Source organism: Lactuca virosa, chromosome 3, assembly GCF_052849685.1.
Source record: "Lactuca virosa cultivar CGN04683 chromosome 3, Lactuca_virosa_CGN04683_v6, whole genome shotgun sequence".
NCBI lineage: Eukaryota > Viridiplantae > Streptophyta > Magnoliopsida > Asterales > Asteraceae > Lactuca > Lactuca virosa.
In genome coordinates, this window is record NC_136428.1 from 438,895,220 (window position 1) to 438,901,219 (window position 6,000).

Sequence of the window (6,000 nt, forward strand, 5' to 3'; positions counted from 1 at the left end):
ATTGGTTGGAATTTTTGGTCGTTAGAAGTTGGTATTAGAGCCTTGGTTTGAGTGAATTGGAGGAACATTCGTGTGATTCCAGTCTCAAATCAAGGAGGGATTTTCAAAATGGTTTTCAAAAGGTTTTCAAAATAAGTAAAGGAGGATGCAGAGGGTACGATCAGCCAGTGCCAGTAAGTAGACCCCAAAATACCATACAAGTTATTTGATTATGTGATATGTTAGAACAGCATGCTAGTACTAGGCTAGGGAATTTTAGGAATTGCATGATAGAATTGCCTGATTATGTGATGCCTACTAGCCTAGGGTTTTCCTTATATGAGATATTCAGCTTTCCTCTAGGAGTGAGGATTGAGCGTGTGTGTGTATATGGTTAGAGTGTTGTGGTGATACTTGAGACAAATATGGGTAGGTGTGGAAGGTAGTATGGGCCCGTACTACTAAAAGCACAGGACCCATACGCGTATCCAGGAAGTCACAACTCTCTACGGTATCAGTTATGAGATAGTTCCCCGGGCGGGTATGTGATGTGTCTAAGGGTGTTGTTGGTATATTCAGTATGGGGATTACGAGACGTTTCGGGGCAGGATCCGGTTCGGGATCGGGATCAGGAGAAAGTGGTCGGGATGGACCAGTACCACCCGAGGTCGTTGGTCAGATGATTACGGATGAGTTGGATGCCAGGATTCGCGAGATCCTACATGATGAGGTTGCTGCTATGTTCCAGGCTGAGTTGCCGGAGATGTTTGGGTCGATCAAGACTGCCATGGTTGAGTACTTTGATGAGCGCTATGCAATTCTTGCGGAGACGGCTGCCGCGGCAGCTACATCGGCTGTAGCAGCGGCAGGGGGAGGAACCGGTCGAGGTTTTTAGTATCGGGACTTCGATAATACGAAGCCCCCTACCTTTGATGGAGTTCAGGATCCTATCATTGCTATGAGATGGTTGTCAGATGTGGAGGGTTGTTTCTTCACGTGTTCATGCCCTGCGGATCAGAGGGTGAGGTGTGCTCTGAACCTTTTGAGGCTCGGGGCGAAGGATTGGTGGAGGTTGACTACGAGATCTTATTCGGATGCGCAGCGGGCTGCAGTTGCCTGGGATCAGTTCCGGGAGATGTTCAACACTCGTTATGTTCCACGGGTTGAGAGAGAGAGGTTGGCTCAGGAGTTCTTGGAGCTGAAGCAGGATTCGGAGTCAGTGACGGAGATCACCAGGATGTTCACTGAGAGGGCGATGTTTTGCCCGGAGTTCGTGTCGGAGCAGGCTCAGATGTCCCGGTATCTGATTATGCTCAAGAGGGATATTAGACAGTTTGTGTCCACGCAGAGATGTGATACCTTGTTAGAGTTGCAGGAGGCCGCCAGGCGGCATGAGTTGGAGATTGAGTTGTAGTTGCGAGAGCAGAGGCAGGCCCCGGTGCAGTCGCAGCCGGCGCCGAAACGGTTCAAAACCGTTGACTCCAGGATTTGGGGTCAGAGCAGCCACACTTGTGAGAAGTGTGGGAAGGATCATTCCGGAGTTTGTAGGTCAGGTGGTGCCGCAAGTGCGGGAGAGAGGGGCATTATGCGAGGGATTGCCGTCAGTCAGCCCCAGTACAGGATATGAGGATTTGTTATCACTGCCATCAGGTTGGACACTTGAGGGCCAACTGCCCACAGTTTGCTGCTGGATCGGTGCAGGCTCCAGCATCAGCCACTTTGAGGATTATTGGCGCGGGTCAGGGTGGAGCGGAGCCTCCGAGGGCTCAGGGATGCGCATTCCAGCTTACAACAGAGGAGGTCAGGGCAAAGCCAGATGCAGTTGCGGGTATGTTTCCATCTTGTTATCTTGTTATTTGTGTGGTATTGTAAATCTGTCTGCATTGTTTCGCATGTTTCGTAGTATGATTGAGGATCTTAGTAGTTAGGAGTTGTAGTTAACGTTCAGAAGGACTCTTGGTCGAAAGATAAGGTATATGATCTCGTTGCTTGGAATAGCAACTACGATGCGAGAAGTGTTCAGTTGAGATTCGAACTTCTTTGGAGTTCGGGATGTGCGATGATGGGAGAGTGTTCTGTGGAGGTTGCTCATTCCGGAGGGATTTAGTTCCGAGAGAAGAGGGGGAAACTTTATCAAGTAAGGTCGATCGTGTTATGCCGGTTTGTCAGCGAAAGTTAGGAGAATTGGAAAATTCTTCGGTAAAACAACAAGTATTCAAGGTTAGTTAGTTGTTTAGATTTATCAGTGTTGTTAGCCGAGAGTGTGGCATGATTGGAGCAAGTGATAGACAAGTGGGGCGGAACACAGACCATGGTTTTCTGAAAATGTGACTGATTGTTGTAAGGCCTAGGGTTAGGCCGAGAATTGAGTATATGGAATGGAGCTGGAGTTCGGAACCCCAAGAGGGCTAGAACAATATGCATGGGAGAGATTCCCAAGAAGAATGGTTCGGGATGGTGTACAAAAGTTTTGAGCGGTCCGGATAGACTGAAGGCCAGAAGGCGTACCAGTCAGACCGAAGGCTCGGGGAACAGTCCAGACAGGATGAAGGCCCAGGAGGGCGGTCCAGATATGCTGGAGGTTCTGAGAGTGGTCCAGATAGGCTGAAGGCCTGGAAAGGCGGTCTAGTCATGCTGAAGACTTTGTATGTGTTAGTGGATCGGTAGGAGGAGAATGAGTGAATATGTCGCCATGCAATAGTAATCGATATGGTCTGGCCCCAAGTATTGATCATGATGATAGAGTTAGCTAAAGGCCGTGTATGGGCTTCGTTAGCTGTGTGATCGGATTCGGAGTATATGGGAGTTAGGGAGTAGCAGTTGCTCTGCATGGGTAGTGTAAAGTGGAGTTTTAGCACCATGGCACTTGTTGATGGGGTAAAGGTCGTTGGTTAGACTTCCTCGAAGAATGGAAGGGAAAGGTATGTGGCTCCGGGAAGGAGTGTTGGTCATCTGAAGGGAAGGCAGTAGTGTAAATGGATAATCGAAAGTATTTTAGTTATTGAAAGTGAGCACTGAGATTGTACCAGTTGTATGGAAGCACATCCGGGTTGGATGTTTGTTGAGGTTGTGGAACGGTTAGCGCTGATGTCGAATCAGAGGAGTTCGAAAGTGATGCGAGGGTAGATCTTTGGGATCCAAGTATGGATGTAGTCATGAGTTATGTATGCGGTGGTGTTCCATCTGAGGGATGGCTGGAGCCATCGGAGGTGTGCCTGGTATTCCAGCCCGAGGCTGATTGGGCCAGGTACGGTGTGTATGTACGTATAGACGGTTGTCCATGGGAGTTGCTCAGAAGCTGAAGGATGCATTATCTTGTCAGCGCGGAAGGGGTTTGGGTTCGGGAACGGAACGGAAAGAGTTCCCAACAAGGGTGATTTGATAGAAGTAGCGCCAGTTTGGGCAAGGGAAAGCAGAATTATACTGGGGCAGGGCCCGGTGGTTTGTATGGTATCCAGTTTCGCAAGCGGCAAATGAATATGTAATTCGAAAATATGGTAGTATCATCGAGTGGTACTTAGTTGATGAGTATTGTCATTAGATAAAAGAAGTCGGTGGCCGACTTGAATCAGTTGCCAAGACTCTGCAGGAGAAGAGTGGGATCTTATACGGGTGGATAGTAGTATTTGGAGGAACCTGGGTCCGTTCGAGATCAGAAGCCGTATTGTAGGAGTTTTGTCCGAAATTGTATGTTGCGGCAGGCTTCGAGGACGAAGCCTATTTAAAGTGGGGGAGAATTGTAACATCCCAAGTTCAGAAGCAAGAGTCCGGGGGTGTAAAGTGTAACTTGGAAAGGGTGGACTCGGCGAGTTGGAGATGTAGCTCGTCGAGTCGGAGCGTGTGTATATCACGTGATTAAGTGGCCTGACTCACTGAGTCGGTGGCTGGACTCGACGAGTCAGTGCTGGAAGAGGAAAACCCTAATTTTAGGGTTTGCACCCAATTTAAAGGACTTAATGTCCTCCCCTCAGCCCCCTTAGCACCCTTTGAGATCCAAAAACCCTAATTTCGTGTGAGACTCCATTGTTGAGAAGATTGGAGCTTGGAAGAGGAATTTGGTGTAACGAGCTTGAGGAATTAGAGGCTAGCATCAAGGGGCTTGTGTAGATCTGGAATCTACATTAGTTTGGGCACATCTCAGAGGTAAGAAGCCTTTATCTTAAGCTATTTCCTTTTTATTCATCCTTGGTGGTTGATTTGGAGTTCCTTAGCTTGTTTGAGATCCATTTCGGATTTAGAGGCTAGATCTGAGGTTGCAACTTCAGATCTAGGTTTGTTTTGAGCCATGAAAGCATAAAGCATCATCCTTTGGGTTTCTTTGAGAGGATCCTTGTCTTAAACCTTCTTCTAGCTTGTTTGGAGCCCATTGTTCCTTGCATGCCCGTAAAGTTGGAAACTTTACATGTGAATCCAGCCCTAGAAGTCCAGATCTATGAGTTGGAAGCAGTGAGATGGCCTGGAATCGTCTGTATAGAGATGCCTTGAATGGACTCGACGAGTCTGTTCTTGGACTCGACGAGTTGGGTCGCAAACCCTAACTCATCAGGTTATGATGCGGATCAGTGAGTCGAGTGGACTCAGTGAGTTGGACAGGCCAGGACTCGGATGGAAGGACTCGACGAGTCATGGGGTGACTCGGCGAGTCGAGTCGGGAATGGAGGGATTCTGAGTACAGGAACTCGGCGAGTCACTAGGTTGACTCGGCGAGTAGGGTCAACCAGGAAGGTTGACTTTGACTGAGGATTTGCCTTTGACCAAGAGTTGACCAGTTTGACTTGCAAGGGTATTTTGGTAATATTGGTGCTTATGAATCTGGTTCTTGGTAGTGTACTGTTGTGGAGTTCGTATCGGTGGTCGGAGCAGCTTGATCTTATCTCTTCAGTCGGCAATTGCAGGTGAGTTATCCTCACTATATCGACAGGGTCTACGGCACCAAGGCCGACCATTTATCGGATGGGAATCTGCGTATTTGTTTGATATGTTTTTGAGTTGCTAGATCTACATCCTGGTTTTAGGATGGTGTTATGTTAGTGACCTGGTTAAGGTCGGTATCCTGGTATGTAGGATGGTGTTATGTTAGTGACCGGTTAGGTCGGTATCCTGGTTAGGATGTTGTTATGCTGCATGATCTGATAGATTCGTTTGTTTGGCTGAGGATTGTTATGTGATTAACTGTTTTATGTGCACATGGTTGTTTGAATGGGGTTGGGTTGAGGCGGGTCCTGCTTTGTGCTGTAGGCCAACATACCCAGGGCGGACCGGATATACTGAAGGCCCAACGAGCGGTCCGGATAGGCTGAATGCCCCAAGAGGGCGGTCCAGACGTGCCGAGGCTCGGAGAGTGGACCAGGTAGACTGAAGGCCCGGTGCGGGCGGACCAGTCATACTGTAGACTCAGAGAGTGGACCAGGTGGATTGAAGGCCCGGTGTGGGAGGACCAATCACACTATAGATTCGATATAAATGGCTGGACTCGGAGGGTGGACCAGGTGGACTGAAGGCCCGTGCGGGCGGACCAGTCACACAGTAGACCCGATGTGCATGGGTATTATGTATTGTGATATGATATGAGTATGGTTCTATGTGGTTGGTATTTTGGGGGTAACTCACTAAGCTTTCGGGCTTACAGTTTCAGTGTATTGTTTCAGGTACTTCAGGAGACCGTGGCAAGGCAAAGGCGTGATCGTACCGCTCCTCATGTTTTATGATTTATGTGATATCTTTCTGGGGGATACTCTGATGTCTAAACTCTTTTGAAAACAAGATGTATGAACTTAATGGTTTTTGAATGAAATAAAATGTTTTAAATTGGTTGGAATTTTTGGTCGTTACATCGAAGACCATATGGACCGAGCTTGTCTAATCTTAATTTATTGCCATCTGGAAGCACAAGGGCCTACCATGTCTTAAAAGTAGTTAAGCAGCTCACTCATATAGATCAATGAACTTTCATTGATTAAGGTGCTTTCCCTTTATTCATTCAAATGAGAACTCATAGAACTCACATCCATAGTCAACTTA